Source organism: Dendrobates tinctorius, unplaced genomic scaffold (genome assembly GCF_039654945.1).
Source record: "Dendrobates tinctorius isolate UK_male_01 unplaced genomic scaffold, ASM3965494v1 ptg000039l, whole genome shotgun sequence".
NCBI lineage: Eukaryota > Metazoa > Chordata > Amphibia > Anura > Dendrobatidae > Dendrobates > Dendrobates tinctorius.
Window position 1 is genome coordinate 26,705,230 of NW_027361707.1, and position 21,481 is coordinate 26,726,710.

At 43.7% G+C, this 21,481-nt stretch overlaps 1 long non-coding RNA gene across 2 annotated transcripts in view; it reads right to left on the reverse strand.

The window, feature by feature from the left end:
* Window positions 1-2,731: 2,731 nt before the first annotated feature.
* LOC141088617 (uncharacterized) overlaps window positions 2,732-21,481 on the reverse strand; it is a 38,147-nt gene continuing 19,397 nt past the window's right edge. For both annotated transcript variants that reach the window (XR_012231993.1, XR_012231992.1), the window contains exon 3: window positions 2,732-2,861. This is a non-coding gene — a long non-coding RNA (uncharacterized lncRNA). The remainder of the gene's footprint in view (window positions 2,862-21,481) is intronic.

Consider the following 21,481-nt stretch of genomic DNA (forward strand, 5'->3'; position numbering starts at 1 on the left):
GACTTATTTTGTCTCTTCGTCTAGCCCTTCTTTCTCTAGACGCTGACAAAATTGACCCTACTAACAGGCTGTTGATTATGCACATTTTACTAGTTTCCAAACACAATATCGCTTTCCTTTGGAAAAATCCAAAACCTCCACAAATTAACGATATTATAGACAAAATTAGCCTTCATCATTCCTTTGCACTGAAATTTGCTAGATGGCTGGAGCTGTTCTCTTAAGGTCTTCAACCAGAGTGCGCCTGCCTAGGCCCCTTTGGGGATAGATCTTTGGCTTGGAACAAATGTAATATATTATATGCTTAAATACTTAACTTTGTAATAGTTCATTGTATAACATCCTTCTGCATTAACATGTTACATTTTATGTATTCTTTACATTTGGACATTGTTGTCCTTCCTCTTTTCCTTCTTTTCCTTTTCATCTTTCCTTCCCTCCCCTACACCTTCTTCCCCATTTATTAAAACTCCAATAAAACGTTTGGAAAACAAAGTGCTGCCCATTGTGTTGGATTTTCAATGCAACCCTCTTCTCCCACTCTTGACACACTGGTAGCAACACCGTGTTCATGAGTTTAACACGTGAGGAGCGGATAGAAATTGTGTTGATGTCTAGTGAACGCAGTACCCGGGTTATTGCAGTGGATTTCAATGCAAGACACCCTACGCAAGAAAACTGTCACCATTCCCATTTTATTTAGGTGTATCCATATAAATGGCCACCCAAAAAAGTTTGCCTCTTCACTGAACATAATGTTCTATGTAAACTGAGAGTCCTGTTCCAATTTTTATTTTGCCCATTCTGCAAATTCAGCGCGCCGATCTGCGTCACCAACCATTCCCATTTTATTTAGGTGTATCCCTATAAATGGCCCACCCTGTACATGTATTATTAGAGATTAAAATTAAAATCAGAACTTTTTCATTTTTCTATTGATGACGGTGAACGAGGACTTCTTTTTTTGTGAGGAGAGATTATATTTTTACTGATATCATTTTGATTTACATAAAACATTACGATCGCTTTTCAGTTTTTTAGAGAGGTGCGGAGAACAGAAAATAGCAAGTCTAGCATTTCAATATTTTTTTCTTTGTTTTCAATATTTACTGTAAGGGTTAATCAATTTTATATTTTGATAAATCAGACTTTTACGGAAACATTGATACCATATATGTTTATTCAATTTGTATTTATCTTTAAACTGAAAAAAAGGGGGGCGTGATTCAAACTTTTATAATTTTTTTCATTTTTTTTTTTTTTTACATTTTTTATAATCTACTGATTAGTAGGTCCTACACTGACATTGTGCCAAGCCTTCGAAACAGAAGAAGTGCCAGGTGTTCCAGCCGATAGGAATTACTTTGCAGGGCTCTCGACGGGTGGCCATGGACTATAGATGTAGCCAGCCACCTGACCAGAGTTCTGCAAATCGATCCGATCATGCCTAGTGGAAAACAAATGTTCAACCGACTGATCATTGACCCCTATAAAAGAGCCATAAGTTTCAGACTCCTTTTGGAAAGCAAGAAACAAGTTTTCCCACCAAAACTAATACCATGTGAGACTCTACGTTTCCTATACACACTTCACATCCTGTAGTTTCTAATCCTGCAGAACAGCAGGGATTTGGTTATCATCACATAAGGCAATTTGCAGCTCTAAGTGTGAACATTTGTAAGATAACTCATCTGTGTCGGCATTAGTTCACCGCACTCATTATACAAGAACGAATAGACAGTTCATTATACTTTCTTTTATCGTTTGTAATAAATGTAACTAGAGATGAGGACGGTGGAAAGATCCCCCCACAGAGCATCATTTACATTTTTTAAAAATCGCTTTTCTTTTATGTTTTGTAGTATTACTTGACTTTTCTTTGCGTCAAATTCTATAACATGGCGCACGTGGTTCACGAATTTTGCTCAAATTCAAAATTTTTCTTTATTTTTGTCGTCAACCTGTTCTGCAACTTTATTCTGCAAATAGTTGTGTGTACCATCAAATAGTACAAAATTTTAGGGGTGGGAGCACTGTTGGACATTTTCCTAACAATTTTGAACTTTCTTCTAAAAAAAAAAACGCAGCTGATGAAACTTCCAAAAACATCTGGAATTCCTAAATCCCACCGTGAACATATCATAATTTCCCATCTAAAAGCATTTATATCTATATTTGGATGTTAGGAATTTATTTACATTTTTGTGGTAAAAGTTTCAGCAAAACTTGCATTTTATTTATTCAAATCCCATTGTTTGTAAGGATTTGGGTTTAGTGGAGGGTCCTACTCAGTGATTGACAGTCTTCCCTGTATGACTGTGCATGCAGAAATAGCTGTCAATCTCTAAGTTGGACCATTCACCAGACTCATACAAACATCAGGAATTTCAATGAATAAATTACCAGTTGTACTGAATATTTTCCAACAAACCCATTTATCATTCTGCTCAGCTTCACCTTCTCAAGACTGCTGTTCACAGATCGGACTGTATGTGTTGGGGGATAGAAGAAGAAGTCGGGTCAAGAAGAGTAATGTGAATAGCGTTTGTGAATGTTTTATACTTATAAGTTTTGATAAAGAGTTTTGCATTTTACCCTTATGGCCAGTTTGTGTCTCTGGTCTCCTGGATGGATAAAATTAGGCTGCGGAGACAATAAATCGCAAATAGGGTCTTATCCGATGTAAAAAAGGGAAAACCAAAAACTGTTTATTCTCACCTTACGGGGTTGTGACAGTCATAACTATTTTAGCTAGCGGGAGCAGGAGGCTGCTGTGCATCCATTCAGGTAGATAAAATGTAGACAAATGGAAGATGGTGGGCTTCAGGGAAGCTGTTATGCCTGATAGAAGGTCCCAGGGGCTGTTGAGGCAAGGACAGGTCAGGCAGAACAGAGTCAAGGACTGATAGTATACTGAACAAAGAGAACATCATCCGGAGGGGATGCTGTCTCACTCTGTCAATCCACATGCATCCGAATTGCACAGTAAATCTGAACCTGTTGGAATGGACCTATGGTCTCCTGTTATGTCCATAGCTGTATCGTTTACCATGGATGGCGAGGTCACAGGGACTCCCAAACTACGAGTAAAGAAAGTACGCAACAGCACATCACACTCAACTCTGATTCCTGTTTAGAAGAGGGGTTTCAGGACAAAGAGAACTTAGTTCCGGCCCACAGCAACCGACCCTGTACCCCCTTCATATGTCCAACATGAAAAGTTCCCTTTAACGATACACATTCTATGCTCTATAATAGAAAATTCGGTGCACATAGGTTGCCATAGTTCTAAACAGTTAGAGTCCTGTTTACACGGGATAATGCACTGCTGAGAACGATGATCTTTTGTGCAGTACAAAAGATCATTTCAGCCGATGAACAAGCGTTTTGCTCATGCTTCGGGTGATTAGCAACCTGTAAAGACTGAAAGATTATCATTATGAAACAAGCATTTCTAGGAACACCTGTTCACAATAATCCTTTTAAGTGCAAATACTCCCCTAGGTCATGTGCACAGTTTGTTTTTTTCAGCCAAGTGAGCCAGCAAAGTCTATCAAAAGGAAGACACTTTAGGAAAGGCCAGAGTATTACTTTCCTGAAGTTTGTTTAAAATAAAGTAAAAAAAAAAATTAAAACAATCATAAAATATTTTAGAAAATTTAAAATATATTATACCCATAAATTTGCATCCTTATTGAAAAAAACGACCAGCCCTATAAAACTGTCACGCTAGTTAACCCCTTCAGTGAACACCGCAAAAAAATAATAATAAACAAAAAATTATGCATTTCATCATAGCGCTGAACACAAAGTGGAATAAAATGTCTGAAAATGTCATCTTGTCCCACAAAAAACAATCAGCCATACAGCTACATCAGTGAAAAAATAAAAGCTTACAGCTCTCAGAATAAAGCGATGCAAAAATAATTGTTTTTTTTTCTATAAATAGTTATTGTGTACACAAAAAAAGGTTAACCCCTTTCCTACATTAGACGTACTATTCCGTCCATGTGACCTGGGACCTAAGTCCCAAGGACGGAATAGTACGTCTAGCACGATGAGCTGCGCTCACAGGGGGAGTGCAGCTGATCGCGGCCGGGTGTCAGCTGATTATCACAGCTGACACCCGGCACTATGTGTCAGGGGTGGTCACGGACCGCCCCTGACACGTTAACCCCTGGCACACTGTGATAAAACACGATCGCAGTGTATTGGGGGTTTAGGCCAGGATCACACATGCGAGAAATACGGCCGAGTCTCGCATGTTAATACCACTGCCGGCACTTGGGAGTGGAGCGTGCTACTCCATGTATTGCTAGGCGGCCACACGCTCCGATCCGAGTGCCGGCGGCAGTGCCGGGTATTAACATGCGAGACTCGGCCTTGTTTCTAGCATGTGTGATCCCGGCCTTAGGGAAGCATCGGCAGGGAGGGGGCTCCCTCCGTGCTTCCCTGAGACCCCCACAGCAGCGTGATGTGCAGCGCTGCTGCGGGGGTCTCCTTCCCTGCATCCCTGCAGGTCCCTGAATCCAAAATGGCGGCGGTGACCTTCGGGGGCCTGCAGGGAGGCGGCTTCCTCATGCCTGCAAAGCGCCAGCATGAGGAAGCCTGCAGCACTGCCTGTGACAGATCACTGATCTGTCACAGCGATCTGTGATGTAACAGATCAGCGATCTGTCACATGACAGTTATGTCCCCCCTGGGACAATGTAATAAAGTTAAAAAAAAGTGTAAAAATAATTTATAAAAAATCGCTAAATAAATAAAAAAAAAAAAAAAAATTCCCTAATAAATTCATTTTTTGAAAAAAAAACAATAAAAGTACACATATTTGGTATCGCCGCGTCCATAACGACCCACCCTATAAAACTGTCCCACTAGTTAACCCCTTTATTGAACCCCTTAAAAAATAAAAAACGAAGCAAAAAATAATGCTTTATCATCATACCGCCGAACAAAAAGTGCAATAACGCGCGATCAAAAAGATGCATATAAATATCCATGGTACCACTGAAAACGTCATCTTGTCCCGCAAAAAACGAGCCACCACACAGCATCATCAGCAAAAAAATAAAAAAGTTATAGCTCGCAGAATAAAGCGATGCAAAAATAATTATTTTTTATACAAAATTGTTTTCATTGCATAAAAGCGCCAAAACATAAAAAAAGACATAAATGAGGTATCGCTGTAATTGTATTGACCTGAGCAATAAAACCGCCTTATCAATTTTACCGCACGCAGAACGGTGTAAACGCATCCCCCAAAAGAAATTCATGAAACGCTGGTTTTTGTTCATTCTGCGTCCCAAAAATCGGAATAAAAAGCAATCAAAAAATGTCACGTGCCCGAAAATGGTACCAATAAAAATGTCAACTAGTCTCGCAAGAAATATGACATCCTATGACTCGGTGGGTCAAAATATGGAAAAATTATAGCTCTCAAAATGTGGTGATGCATAAACTATTTTTACAATAAAAAGCATCTTTTAGCTTGCAACAGCTGCCAAAAATAAAAACCCGCCATAAATAGTAAATCAAACCCCCCGTTACCACCCCCTTAGTTAGGGAAAAATAATAAAATAAAAAAATGTATTTATTTCCATTTTCCCATTAGGGCTAGGGTTAGGGTTAGGGTTAGGGCTAGGGGTGTGTTGGGGTTAGGGTTGGAGTTAGAATTGGGGGGGTTTCCACTGTTTTGGAACATCAGGGGCTTTCCAAACTCGACATGGCGCCCGATCTCAATTCCAGCCAAAAAAGTCAAATAGCGCTGCTTCCCTTCCGAGCTCTGCAATGCGCCCAAATAGTGGTTTACCCCCACATATGGGGTATCAGCGTACTCAGGACAAATTGCACAATAACTTTTGGGGTCCTGTTACTCTTGGGAAAATAACAGTTGGGGGTGAAAAGATCATTTTTGTAGAGAAAATATGATTTTTTAATTGTACGGCTGTACGTTATAAACTTCTGTGAAGCCCTTGGAGGTTCAAAGTACTCACCACATATCTATATAAGTTCCCGGGGGGTCTAGTTTCCAAAATGGGGTCACTTGTGGGGGGTTTCCACTGTTTAGGTACATCAGAAGCTCTCCAAACTTGATTTGGCATCCGATCTGAATTCCAGCCAATTTTGCAGTGAAAAAGTCAAACGGCGCTCCTTCCCTTTCCAAGCTCTGCCATGCACCCAAACAGTGGTTCCCCCCACATATCAGGTATCGGCGTACTCAGGACAAATTGCACAATAACTTTTCCAGTCCATTTCCTCCTGTTACCCTTGGTAAAATAAAAAAATTGAACCTGAAGTAATTTTTTTGTGAAAAAAAGTTAAATGTTCATTTTTTTTTAAACATTCAAAAAATTCCTGTGAAGCACCTGAAGGGTTAATACATTTCTTGAATCTGGCTTTGAGCACCTTGAGTGGTGCGGTTTTAGAATGGTGTCACTTTTGGGTATTTTCTGTCATATAAACCCCTCAAAGTGACTTCAAATGTGATGTGGTCCGTAAAAACAAAATGGTGTTGTAAAAATGAGAAATCGCTGGTCAACTTTTAACCCTTATAACTTCCTAACAAAAAAATTTTCGTTCCCTAATTGTGGTGATGTAAAGTAAACATATGTGAAATGTTACTTATTAAGTTTTTTGAGTGCCATATCTCTGTGATTTAAGAGCATAAAAATTCAAATTTGGAAAATTGCAAAATTTCAAAATTTTTGCCAAATTTCAGTTTTTTTCACAAATAAAGCAAGTTATGTGAATGAAATTTTACCACTAACATGAAGTACAATATGTCTCGAGAAAACAATGTCAGAATCACCGGGATCCATGGAAGCGTATTTTTCCGACCGTAAGACGCACTTTTTTCCCAAAAATTTTTTGGGGAAAATGGGGGGTGCGTCTTATGGTTGCAATATACTAACCTGCGGTGCGGTGGTGGCAGCGGGCGGGGCTCTGCGGTGCGGTGGTGGCAGCGGGCAGGGCTCTGCGGTGCGGGGGTGGCGGCGGGCTGTGCTCCAGTGCAGGGGCGGCGGCTCCGCCGGCATTTCCTCGCAGCCCGGAGGCCCCTGCACATCCCTTGCTGGCTGCCGCCATGTTGCGGTGGCCTCCGGGAACATGGACACCGGAAAGATAGCCGCCGGTCGGGGACGGCGCATGCGCGGGTTCAGATCTCGTCCCGAGATCTCGGGGGACGAGATTCAAATCTCGGCAACGAGATCTGTCCCAGGTAAGCTGAATTCGGACTGTAAGACGGACCCCCATTTGACACATTATTATTTTTTCCCTATTTTCCTTCTGAAAATTGGGGTGCGTCTTATGGTCCGGTGCGTCTTATAGTCCGAAAAATACGGTACCTCATAAAGGGACAGTGGTCAGAATTGTAAAAATTGGCCCGGGCATTAACATGCAAACCACCCTTGGGAGTAAAGGGGTTAAAATACTGATAAAAGATCACACTGGCACTTGGCTTAATGCAGTTTTGTTAAAAGTTGCTGGCACCCTGGCAAGTAAAGCATGCAACCCTGCCTAAAAATCAGTCAGCACATGAATAACAAACTCTGCTGCTGTGCTAAAGAGAAAGAGGGGCAGATCCCTCGAAATGCATCGGGATTGGCCCCTGTGTGTGTCCGTTACTATGGGCAGGTGACGTCACCGCTAACCACGCCCTCCGCTCGTCACGTTACTACACAGTGGCGCCATCGGTCAAGGTTGACCGCCATATTTTACAGCCACGAGCAAGAGGGGAATCTTCTGAGAATGGGAGGACGCTCCCTTGTTCTGGACTACTTTTATCTTCATCTGCACGGACTGAATAACCTTGTAATCATTAACATCAGGCACGTACAAGTAAGTGCCATTCTCAGTACCGCACGGAGATTTAGTATTTTGGAACAGTATTCACAGCTTGCTACTAGCGCGGCAGCCAAGTTTGTTATTCAAGTTTTTATTGTGTAAAAGCGCCAAAACATAAAAAAAAATTACATAAATGTGATATCGTTGAAATCATACTGACCCGAAGAATAAAGCTGCCTTATCAATTTTACCAAACATGAGACGGCATAAAAAGCAAAAATTGAATTGCTTGTTTTTTGTTCATTCATGTGACCAAAAATGGTACCAATAAAAATGTCAACTCGTAAAAAAAAAATTATAGATCTCAAAATATGGTGATGTACAAATTAGTTTTGCAATAAAAAGCGTCTTTCAGTGTGTGTCAGCAACCAAACATAAAAACCCCATAAAAATCTGGTATCGCCGTAATCGCACAGACTCGAAGAATAAAGTTGCCTATTCACTTATACCGCACCAGGAATGATGTAAAAAATAAATAACGCCATTTCTTCATATGTTGTGGATTTGTTCCTTCTGTTTCCTAAAGATCGCAATAAGGCTCGGCTCACATTTACCCTGCGCACTGCGCTGAGCGCTTCCACTGGGATTTCCATGTAAATCTCTGAAATATGTGATTCAGATGGAACTCCTGGCAGAAGATTCCCTATAATGAGGCAGATGGAGACACTCTGGATGCCATGGGACCTGTGATCTGGCGGTGTCCGTCTTTTTAGGCGTGGTCCACCACAGTGTTGTGCACTTCTGAAAAGGACAATGCTGAACAGAGGCAAGAATGAGCTCAGAGTAACTCTGATGCCTCATAATGGTGAATAGATCCCTCAGGGGTTTCATCTGATTGATGTCATTCAAAGATTCAGATGGAAACCCCAATGTAAGTGCTTAGCGTAGAGCACTTTTGTTCCCAAAAAAAGCTTCAAATCAATCCACAAAAAAAGAAAGTCCCCATTCGGGCCCGTTATCTGTTAATGGAAATATAGGTCATGTGGGTCATGGCACCTGGAAACCATACAGAAAAATGTACACTATAATATGGCACTCCTTCCCTTCTTAGCTTTGTACTGGACCTGAAAAGTAGTTCTCAATTAAATATAGGGCGTTGGCACACTCAGGAGTAATTGCACAATAAACAGGTTCATTTTTTTGCTCTTTAGCCCTTGTAAATATTAAAAACTTGGGGCTAAAACAACATTTTAGTGGTAAGTATTCTTTCTTCACCCAAAATTCTGTGAGGCACATGTGTTGTCAACATGCTCAGTACAACTCTAGATGAATTAATTGGTGGTCTAGTTTGTAAAATGAGGTCATTTATGGGGGGGTTCTGCTGTTCTGGCATCACAGGGGTTCTGCCAATGTAACAAAGCATCCTCAAATCATTTCAGCAAAATCTGAATTCCAATATGGTGATTCTTCCCTTCTGAGCTTTGCACTGTGCCTCAAAATTAGTTTCTAACCACATATGAGGTATTGGCATTCTCAGGAGAAATTGTACAACAAATTTTTGGGTCCATTTTTGCCTACTATTGCCTACTATTTTGCCTACTGCTATTTTAGAATTTTGGATAACTAGAGGAGGAAGACCTGTGAAGACTCAGACGTCAAGGTTAGAACTCAGAAAGGCAGATTTTAAGGGATTCAGAAAGAGAATTGGAGGGATCCAATGGCTGGATATCCTTAAGGACAAAAATGTCCAGGAAGGATGGGAAATCTTGAAAAATGAAATTCTCAAAGCACAATTGTTAACAATTACGAAAAGAGGGAAGAATAGGAAGCATTTAAGGAAACCAGGATGGATGAACACAGAACTTAAGCACATGCTAAAAAGGTAGAAAGAAATGTTTATAAAATGGAAAGAGGGAGGCATATCTAAAGAAGAATATAATGCTGTCTGCAGAACCTGCAGGGCACAAATCATATTAGCTAAAGCTGACAATGAATTGAGGCTTGCAAGAGACATCAAAAGCAATAATAAAGGATTTTGGGGATATGTCAAAAGTAAAAGAAAAGTCAAAGATGCTATAGGATTTTTACAGGATGAAAATGATGAAATGGTAAGACAGGATGTTGAGAAGGCCGAACTTTTAAATTCCTATTTTGCATCTGTTTTCTCTCAGAAAGGAAATGTAACATCAGCTATTCTTCACTGTTGTATTAAGGGAATAGAAGAATCCAGGATAACTATAAACAGAAATATAGTGAGGAAACACTTAGCTAACCTAAATGAATTCAAGTATCCAGGTCTGGATGAATTACACCCCAGAGTATTGAAGGAGATAGCAGAAGAAATTTTTGAACCGCTCTCCATAATCTTTGAAAATTCATGGAGAACAGGAGAAGTCCCAGAAGACTGGAGAAGAGCAAATGTTGTTCCTATCTTCAAAAAGGGGAAGAAGGTAGACCCAGGCAACTAAAGGCCGGTGAGTCTGACTTCTATACCAGGAAAGAGCTTTGAACAAATTATTAAACAACATGTATGTTAGTACCTGGATAACAATGAAGTGATTAAACAGAGTCAGCATGGGTTTGTAACTAATAAGTCATGTCAGACTAACTTAATTTCCTTCTATGACAGAATGACTGATTGGGTGGATCAGGGAAATGCTGTAGATATAGTATATCTTGACTTCAGCAAAGCATTTGACAAAGTATCTCACACAATCCTTATTAAAAAAATGAATGGACAAGGCAACTGTTAGGTGGATTCATAACTGGCTTAGTGATCGGACCCAAAGAGTGGTCGTAAATGGCTGCACATCCAGTTGGAAAAATGTCTCAAGTGGGGTACCACAGGGCTCTGTCCTGGGCCCTGTATTGTTCAACATCTTTATCAACGATTTAGATGAAGGAATTGAGGGTAAACTGATTGAATTTGCTGATGACACAAAGCTAGGAGGGATAGCTAATACTAGAGAAGAGAGAGAGAAGATTCAAAAAGATATAAATAAAATGGAGCAGTGGGCAGCAACTAACAGAATGGTTTTTAACAGGGAAAAATGCAAAGTACTACATCTGGGCAATAAAAATGAAAAAAGCATATACAGAATGGGAGGTATAGGGCTAAGCAACAGCACATGTGAAAAAGACTTGGGTATACTAATAGATCACAGACTGAATATGAGTCAACAGTGTGATGCAGCAGCAAAAAAGGCAAATGCAATTCTAGGATGTATTAACAGAAACATACAGTCTAGATCATGTGAAGTCATTATTGCCCTCTACTCCTCTTTGGTCAGACCTCATCTGGAATACTGTGTCCAGTTTTGGGCACCACATTTTAAAAAAGACATCAACAAACTGGAGCAAGTTCAGAAAAGAGCGACCAGAATGGTGACCGGTCTGCAAACCCTGTCTTATGAGGAAAGGTTGCAGGATTTGGGAATGTTTAGCTTGCAAAAGAGAAGACTGAGAGGAGACTTAATAACTGTCTACAAATCTCTCAAGGGCTGTCACGTTGCAGAAGGATCATCTTTATTCTCATTTGCACAAGGAAAGACTAGAAGCAATGGGATGAAACTGAATGGGAGGAGACACAGATTAGATGTTAGAAAAAACTTTTTGACAGTTAGAGTGATCAATGAGTGGAAAAGGCTGCCACGAGAGGTGGTGAGTTCTCCTTCAAAAGAAGTCTTCAAACAGAGGCTGGACAGATATCTGTCTGGGATTATTTAGCGAATCCTGCTTTGAGCAGGGGGTTGGACAAGATGGCCCAGGAGGTCCCTTCCTAGATTCTATGATTCTATGATTCTACTATCCTTGTTAAAATTTAAAAAAAAAATTGGGGCTAAAACAGCATTTTTGCTCAACACACATCTTGATAAATTCCTTGAGGGATCTAGTTTCCAAAATGGGGTCACTTGCGGGAGATTTCCATTTTTTTAGGACACTAGAAACTGCAAACATGACATGGCATCCGATATCTATTCCAGGCAATTCTGAGTTCAAAAAGTCAAACGGCGCTCCTTCCCTTCTGAGCCCTGCCAGGCGCTGAAATAATAGTTTTCCTCCACATATGAGGTATCGTTGTTCTCAGGAGAAATTGCACAACATATTGTATTGTGCAATTTCTCATGTTACCCTTGTCAAAATGAAAAAATTGGGGCTAAAACTTATTTTTGTGGGAAAAATCTGATTTGAAGTTTTCTCAGCTCAACGTTATAAAATTCTGTGAAGCACCTGGGGTGTCAAGGAGCTCACCACACATGCAGATACATTCCTTAAGGGGTCTAGTTTCCAAAATAGGGTGACTTGTGTGGAGGGGGTGTAAGGGAGGGACAGGACTGTAGTCGTGACCTGAATAACCGCAATATCTATGTCCAGTCATTCCCCTACAGAAAACTGTACTCTTCTCTTTAGCATACCTGCATCTCCAGCTTCAGCTTCTTCTGGGCACTACCCAGACGATGACGGTCCCTATTTCAGGCAACCCCCAGCAATGGAGACACAGTCCAAGTTAACTTTAACACTTTCTTTACTGAGTACTTCACATGTTATATCCACAGTTGGTACATCTTGACATTTACTTGCTCAGCGGGCAACAGGTATCATTAGAAATATGGGCATGTAGTAAATCTTGCTTTCCTCCATCCAGGGTAATATTAGCAATATACGGTATTCCATCTGCTGCTTCTGGAGGGGGAGAGTATGGGCCTGTATGATTTCAAATGCCAGGGCTGAATTTCAGCCCCAGTCCGTACCTGGCTGATACTAATATTTTATTATACTCACAGGATCATTAATCTTATGTTTGGAGATGGCAAAGTACAAAGATGAGCTAGGTACACTTTTTTTGGATAGAATTTTAGTCTTGATTGGTAATGGTCACTAGCTTTTTTATTTCGGAAGGCGGGTTGGTGGAGGGAGAGAGACTAGCTCTTCTTAAAGATGACCTATCACAAGGTAAAAAAATGTATTTAGTGCTAATTTTTCAGTTCTTTACAAGGTGGCATTACTCTCAGGATCCTCTGGGGCGTGTCTTTAGGCTGCTCTGCATAATTTCCCTGCGAGTCACGCCCTTTTGTAAAGACTGTAAAAATGAACAGTAAATAAAAAGCCCTTGTCTCGGGAACCATATGGCGGATTTTGAAAAAATAAATAAAATGACTACTCATGGCAGGGGTGGAAATAGAATAGAAAAACAATGTCCTCTTTTGACTTCATAACATGTTCACCTTAAAGACTGAATGCCAATGCTTTATGGCATTCCTTCTGGGAGAGAGCCAATTTACATTAATGGTCACTAGACATGATGGGTCAGCAGCCTACACCACTCTTTCTGTGATCTTTGCTTCAACGACCTGAGAATTTATGTAACTGGATGTGGTTTGACTTGGAAGAAGAATTTAGTTTCTATTGATTTTTCTTCCAGCACAAGTCAAACATCTGTAAAAGCCCAGAGATGAGCTGTCTGGTTTAGCGCCACTTATACTATTTACAGCAAATTGTTTCCTTGGAGCCTAACACATGTGTTACACGTTCACAACACACAGCACACAGATTGTACTGTACATCAGTGCTGCAGAAATGCTGCATACAAGGAAGACTCTTGTACCAGTGGAATATCTAATCCAAGGATGGTCTGAGTAATAATACGAGTGTGTAAGAGGTATGCTTGCAAAGGATTGATCTCTGTTGTGAATTCACTTTCTGGCCTACCTCTGGTTACTAGTGAAGGTAGTGGAGCTAGTTGTTTTGACAGAGGGGTCGCGAGTTCTCTTTCCGGGCTCCCTCTGGTGGTTACAGGAGGTAATGGAGCTGATCTAATTAACAGAGGCCTGCCACCTGATAATGAGGAGGACGATTGGACATTTGGAGTTTCTGACTGGATTTAAGACAGCCGACTCCCTCTATCCCTGCTGGTGATTTTTTCCTGCCTCCTGTGGTCTTAGTTTCCAGCTCCGACCCTGCATGCTCAAGTTAAGTATTCTTTTGCTATTGTTCACATTTGATTTGGTTTTGTCTATTTCAGTTTTGTGTGGTCAGCCAGCCCCAGTTGGGGCTGTGCTGAATTTCCATCCTTATGTTACTGTTTGTGCCAGTTTGTTTTTGTCCCTTATTAGATTGGCATCTCTTTGCTCTGCTTTCAGAATGTACCAGAGTGCTGATATAGTGGGCGAAGTCTAGTGACTTCAGTATTTTTTCTATTGGACGTGTTGGTCATTTTTTGCAGGGTTTTTTGCGTGATTGCAGACAGTCTTTTCTTTCCTGTCCTGTCTAGTTAGTTTGGGCCCCATCGTTTGCTCAGTCTATTTTCCTACCTGCGTTTGTGTTTTCATCTTGTCTCACCAACAATATATCTTTGGGGGCTATCTATTCCTTTGTGGTCTGCTCTTGGCCTGTTTAGATTTCCCCTTTCTTGCGTTAGGCTAATTTAGTTCTCCGGCTGTGTCGAGGCATCTAGAATCATCGTAGGTACACTCCACGGCTACAGCTAGTTGTGTGGATAGGATCAGGGGTCTGCAATCCGCTTAGTTACCAACCTCTCTGGTTTTCTCTGGCTTAGCTTGGTCTTGCTTTCCTCCTCGGTGACCCAATCATAACAGAATCATCAGCCTAAGCCGCAGATTCTAGGGTACTCAAAAGCAGGAGAGAATTGCAAAAAAAAGGGTCAGAATTTTTTTTTTTTTATATATATATATATTTTTTCCTCTTTTTCTCTGGGGCCGTAGGAGGATTTTTTTCTTTAATGGAGATTAAGCAATCGTCTGATCGTGTTGAGCAGCTCGCTGCTGAAGTGCGCGGAATTTACACCTATCTCGCTCAATCACCTGCTGTTGAACCAAAAATCCCTACTCCTGATTAGTGTTGAGCATTCCGATACTGCACATATCGGGTATCGGCCGATATTCGCGGTATCGGAATTCCGATACTGAGTTCCAATACTTTTTGCAAATAGAATACCGGAATCGGAAGTTCCCATAATGCTATGAGCCAGCTTGATTTGATTCAGCCAATGAGGAATCCTAAGAAGTGTGGGCACATGATGTTAGGCATGTAGGCATGTTAACTAATGGCATGGCTGTGATTGGCTGCTGAAATGATGATGTCATGATGCACTATAAAAGCCGCCGCCGCCACTTTGGGTTCACTCTGCTGTGAATTCAGTTAGGGACAGGACGCTGCTGTTCAGACTCTGAGGGACAGTTTGAGATAGCGATTTTCTATATAGTGCTTTACCCAGGCTACTTTATCAACCGCTGTAGCTTTTATTTTGCCTTGCATCGCTGTTCACAGCTGTCTGCAAGGTCTGTGTGTGTGAGTGCAGCTCACGCTGTAGTGTTCTGCAGCCACCTCTGGTTGTAGTCCACTCAGCATGCGTCACTGCCTCATACATTGTCCTTTTTTGTTTTATTGCTGCTCATTTTTCCTGATTTCTCCTATTAGTGTGCTTCCATCCATATCCATCTACATTGGTTGCAAACACTATATAGGAGCAGATAGCGGAGCTTTTCTGCAGCCTTTCAGTGCTAGTGCACAGTTCTCTGCACTGTTCACGGCTGTCTGTGAGGTCTCTGTGTGTGAGTGCAGCTCACGCTGTAGTGTGTTCTGCAGCCACCTCTGGTTGTAGTCCGCTCAGCGTGCGTCACTGCCTCATACATTGTCCTTTTTTGCTGTAGTGCTGCTTATTTTTCCTGAATTTCTCCTATTAGTGTGCTTCCATCCGTATCCAGCTAGATTGGTTGCAAACACTATATAGGAGTAGATACAGGAGCCTTTCTGCTGGCTTGTGCCCTGCAGCCCCAGCCAGATTAGTATTAGCCTATTTTTTGTAGCCTCATCTATTGCATTGTAGGTTACCTTCCTGCATTATAATAGCTACAAAAAGTTTGTGATACTATTGCTTTTACATCTTTGGTCACATCCTTTTCTTTTTTTGTGAAAAAAAAACGTAAAAAAAGGTCACCAAACACTCCACTTTACAGTTGTGTTGGCCACATTAGCTCATACTAAAGTGTAGTCCACACTTTATAAAATTTGTGTTTTTTATACCTGTTAGCAGCTGGTCAGGAATAAGCACACTAAGCCCTTAGTACTTTTCTGCCTATCTTTATCAGTCTACCAAGATGAAGAAGGCAGGGAGTAAGGCACGTGGTCATGGATGTGGAGTTTCAGCAGGGAGAGGACTTGGGGATTCTGTGCCTGCTGCGGGCACCAGTGACTCAGCATCCCCCAGTTTTCCCAGGGAACAGTCCTTTATGCGCAGCTTTGTAGGAGCTCGCCGTACCCCACTGCTGCGGGAGGAACAAATAGAAGCCGTTGTCGGATGGATGGCAGCTAACGCATCGACTTCAATTACTTCCACATCCTCTCAGGTCCAGAGCACTGAAGAGCAACCATCTGTCTCTTCACAACCTGCCAAATTGCCCAGACAGTCAGAGAGCCCTGGACAGGAGCCATCTCTACTTCTGTTCTCTGAATCTCTTGGCTTGGAAAGAGGGGGCCAGCCAAGCAGCATTCTAGAATGTGAAGAAGAGGGAGTATGCAGTGATGCGCAACAGCTTTGTCTCTCTGAATCTGAAGAGGCGGGTGGGCCAGTGCCTATGGTCAGCACACCTCAGTACGCATCTGATGATGAGACTCAGATGCCACTTTCTGGTGCGTACTGTGCTGGCGAGACTACCCAGGACTAAGCAGGTGTTTGAAGAGGGTAGTGTAGATGATGAAGTCCTTGACCCATCATGGCGTGAGGAACAGAAAGGTGGTGGGAGCAGCTCTGAGGAAGAAATTCCCCGAATGGCCAAAACAGGAGGGAGAGGGAGGGGGCAGACTTGGTTGCCTGTAGCCTCCACTTCGGTACCCATTAGGAGCATTCCTCTTCCAAAACCCAAAACGGGCGCTCCCAGGACTTGCAGTGTGTGGTCCTTTTTTGACACAGTTGCAGATGACATTTGCTTTGTCAAATGCAAGCTTTGTAAGCAGAATGTCAAAAGAGGGAAAAGTGTCAGCAACCTCAATACCACAAATATGTGGAAACATGTGCGGACCAAGCACGTGGTGAAGTTACAAAGACACACTGAAGAGGTAGACCAACCTACAGCACCACCTACCACCTCTTCAGCTCGTGTTGTAGCCTCTTCCTCCAGCTCACACACAGCTGGTTCGGCTTCCTCACAGGATCGCCATGGAAGAACCTCTGGCACTGCTGTACAGAGACCCAGTGTAATTCCACCCACAGCACCATGTTCCCTGTCATCCTCACACTCCCAGGCCACTCTACAGCCATCGGTAGCACAGGCATGTGAGAAAAGGTGGCCATACTCGGCAAACCATCCCCGATCACAGGCTCTGAATGCTGGCATTGCAAAACTACTGTCCCTTGAAATGCTCTCATTCAGGCTGGTGGAGACTGACACCTTCCGTAACTTCATGGCATTGGCAGTCCCACAATACAACGTGCCCAGCCGCTTTTATTTCAGCAGGCAAGCCGTCCCTGCCCTGCAAAAGCATATGGAGGGAAAAATTAAACATGCGCTACTTAACGCCATCAGTAGCAATGTCCACCTGACCACCGATGCGTGGACCAGTAACCATGGACAGGGACAAAACCTTTCCCTCACTGCCCATTGGGTAAATGTTGTGGAGCCGGGTACAGATCTTGAGAGTGGCGCTGTACGTGTTCTGCCAACTCCAAGCATTGCAGGAATCCAGTTTGTACACATTGACTCCTCCTTATACTCCAGTTTCTCTGAATCAGCGCTGCAGGAGCCGTCACAGTCTACCTCCACATGGACCCGTGAACGCTTACCTATTACGACCGTTATGAACACAGCCGTGGCCAAACGTCAACAGTCCGTACTGAACCGGGAGCGTAAAATGCGGGAGTACCAAGACACACTGGTGCATTCCATCATGTTCTCCATTCCACCCGAGAGCAGTGCTGCTAGTGCTTTACAAAGCAGCTCTGTGCGTCGAGGCAGTGGAGGAAGCTCTGCACAAAAAGAGGGAGCAGAAGCAGCGCCTCAGCACAAGGCAAGATCAGTATGGCCCAAATGTGGCAAAGTTTTGTGTCCCCGCCACAAATGTCTACACCATCACAGACGGCTCCAGTCAGCAGGAGGCAACGTTTCCGTCAGATGGTCACAGACTACATGTCTTGCCCTCTCAGTGTACTCCCAGACAGCTCTTCTCCCTTCAAGTTTTGGGTCTCTAAGCTGGATACATGGCCAGAGCTAAGCCATTATGCATTGGTGGTGCTGGCTTGCCCTACTGCTAGTGTATTATCGGAAGGCGTCTTTAGTGCCGCAGGTGGTGTTCTAACAGACCATTGCATGTGACTATCCTCCGATAAAGTTGACCGGCTTACTTTTTTGAAAATGAAGAAGGCCTGGATCTCGCCAGAATTTGCCAGTCCTCTTCCAGATTAAATAATTGGTTGACAACAGTATCCAGGTCTCCTGTTGTGTTCATGTTTCTACCACCTGAACTGTAATCCCTGGGCTCCAACACCACCAGTTGCTGCTCAGAAGTGCCGTCTGCACAGAAAAACACTAGCTCCTGTGTTAGTGGGGTTCAGTAATATTAGCTGCTCCCCTGCTGTGTGTCCGGCAATATCTCCTGCTCCGTCCACATTCACACAACATCAGATATTAAACTTGCTCCAATTAGGCCTCAGCCTACACCCTGATTGACCCTGGGCTCCAACACTGCCAGTTGCTGCTCAGAAGTGCCGTCTGCACAGAGAAAAACACTAGCTCCTGTGTTAGTGGGGTTCAGTAATGTCAGCTGCTCCCCTGCTGTGTGTCCGGCAATATCTCCTGCTCCCTCCACATTCACACAACATCAGATATTAAACTTGCTCCAATTAGGCCTCGGCCTACACCCTGATTGACCCTGGGCTCCAACACTGCCAGTTGCTGCTCAGAAGTGCCGTCTGCACAGAGAAAAACATTAGCTCCTGTGTTAGTGGGGTTCAGTACTGTCAGCTGCTCTCCTGCTGTGTGTCCAGCAATATCTCCTGCTCCCTCCACATTCACACAACATCAGATATTAAACTTGCTCCAATTAGGCCTCAGCCTACACCCTGATCACCCTGATTGACCCTGGGCTCCAACACCGCCAGTTGCTGCTCAGAAGTGCCGTCTGCACAGAGAAAAACACTAGCTCCTTTGTTAGTGGGGTTCAGTAATGTCAGCTGCTCCCCTGCTGTGTGTCCGGCAATATCTCCTGCTCCCTCCACATTCACACATCAGATATTAAACTTGCTCCAATTAGGCCTCAGCCTACACCCTGATTGACCCTGGGCTCCAACACCGCCAGTTGCTGATCAGAAGTGCCGTCTGCACAGAGAAAAACACTAGCTCCTGTGTTAGTGGGGTTCAGTAATGTCAGCTGCTCTCCTGCTGTGTGTCCAGCAATATCTCCTGCTCCCTCCACATTCACACAACATCAGATATTAAACTTGCTCCAATTAGGCCTCAGCCTACACCCTGATTGACCCTGGGCTCCAACACTGCCAGTTGCTGCTCAGAAGTGCCGTCTGCACAGAGAAAAACACTAGCTCCTGTGTTAGTGGGGTTCAGTAATGTCAGCTGCTCTCCTGCTGTGTGTCCAGCAATATCTCCTGCTCCCTCCACATTCACACAACATCAGATATTAAACTTGCTCCAATTAGGCCTCAGCCTACACCCTGATCACCCTGATTGACCCTGGGCTCCAACACCGCCAGTTGCTGCTCAGAAGTGCCGTCTGCACAGAGAAAAACACTAGCTCCTTTGTTAGTGGGGTTCAGTAATGTCAGCTGCTCCCCTGCTGTGTGTCCGGCAATATCTCCTGCTCCCTCCACATTCACACATCAGATATTAAACTTGCTCCAATTAGGCCTCAGCCTACACCCTGATTGACCCTGGGCTCCAACACCGCCAGCTGCTGCTCAGAAGTGCTGTCTGCACAGAGAAAAACACTAGCTCCTGTGTTAGTGGGGTTCAGTAACGCCAGCTGCTCCCCTGCTGTGCGTCCGGCAATATCTCCTGCTCCATCCACATTCACACAACATCAGATATTAAACTTGCTCCAGTTAGGCCTCAGCCTACAATGTCTCCTGCTCTGTCCACACTCACACTACTACTGATTTTAAACTTGCTCCAATTAGACCTCTGGCTCCACTCTGTCTCTTGTATTTACCCTGGGCTCCAAAACCGCCAGTTGCTGCTCAGAAGTGCCGTCTGCCCAATCAACATTTGCTCCTGTGTTACTGGGGTTCAGTAACGTCAGCTGATCCCCAGCTGTGTGTCTGGCAATTTCTCTTGCTCTGTCCACATTCCCACTACTAGTAGTGGGAATGTGGACAGAGCATGTGAAATTGGCGGACAAACAGCAGGAGATCAGCTGACGTTACTGAACCCCAATAACACAAGAGCAAGTGTTGACTGTGTAGACGGCACTTCTGAGCAGCAACTGGCGGTGTTGGAGCCCAGGGTAAATACTAGAGACAGAGTGGAGCCAGAGGCCTAATTGGAGCAAGTTTAAAATCAGTAGTAGTATACAACAGGTATTAATCTTGATCCAATTAGGCCTCTGGCTCCACTCTGTTTGTAGTATTAACCCAGGGCTCCAACACCGCCAGTTGCTGCTCAGAAGTGCTGTCTGCACAGTCAACATATGCTCCAGTGTTATTGGGGTTCAGTAATGTCAGCTGATCCCCAGCTGTGTGTCTGCAATTTCTCCTGCTCTGCCCACACTCACACAACTACAGATTTTAAACTTGCTCCAAATAGGCCTCTGCCTCCACTCTGCTTGTACTATTGACCCTGGGCTCCAACACTGCCAGTTGCTTCTCAGAAGTGCCGTCTGCACAGTCAACATATGCTTCAGTGTTATTGGGGTTCAGTAATGTCAGCTGATCCCCAGCTGCGTGTCTGGCAATTTCTCCTGCTCTTTCCACACTCACACAACTACAGATTTTAATCTTGCGCCAAATAGGCCTCTGCCTCCACTCTGTTTGTACTATTGACCCTGGGCTCCAACACCACCAGTTGCTGCTCAGAAGTGCGGTCTGCACAGTCAACATATGCTCCAGTGTTATTGGGGTTCAGTAATGTCAGCTGCTCCCCAGCTGTGTGTCCGGCAATTTCTCCTGCTCTGTCCACACTCACACAACTACAGATTTTAAACTTGCTCCAATAAGGCCTCTGTCTCCACTCTGTTTGTAGTATTTACCCTGGGTTCCAGCACCTCCAGCTGGTTCCCGGCAGTGTCTTTGGCACGGGTACTCCCTCCTGCCCTGCCTGGTTCCAGCACGCCAGCTGTTTCCGGGTAGTGTCAATGTCACTTTACCTCCAAAACTTTGTCCTGTCGTGTTGCGGTCGGGTTAGCTGACTCTATGGTGCCTGCAGTTTAGGTGCTTCCTATGTGGGCTGCGGGATCTAGCAATAAAGGCTGGTTCCGTAGTGCCAATAGGACAAGCACCCCCTGTTGGACTGTTGGGTTTCGGTAACTGCGGCCGGCTCGTGGCCTTGCAACTTTGTTTTTCATGGGTACCTTCTGCTACCTCTCCGTGTTCCAGTACCATCAGCTGGTTCTCGGCAGTGCCCTTGGCTTAGGTGCCTCCTTCTGGGTATCTGAGTTCCAGCAGCGTCTGCTAGTCCTTGGTAGTGCTTTCTGGCACAGGTACCTCCTGCTTAGTAACTGGGTTCCAGTACCATCA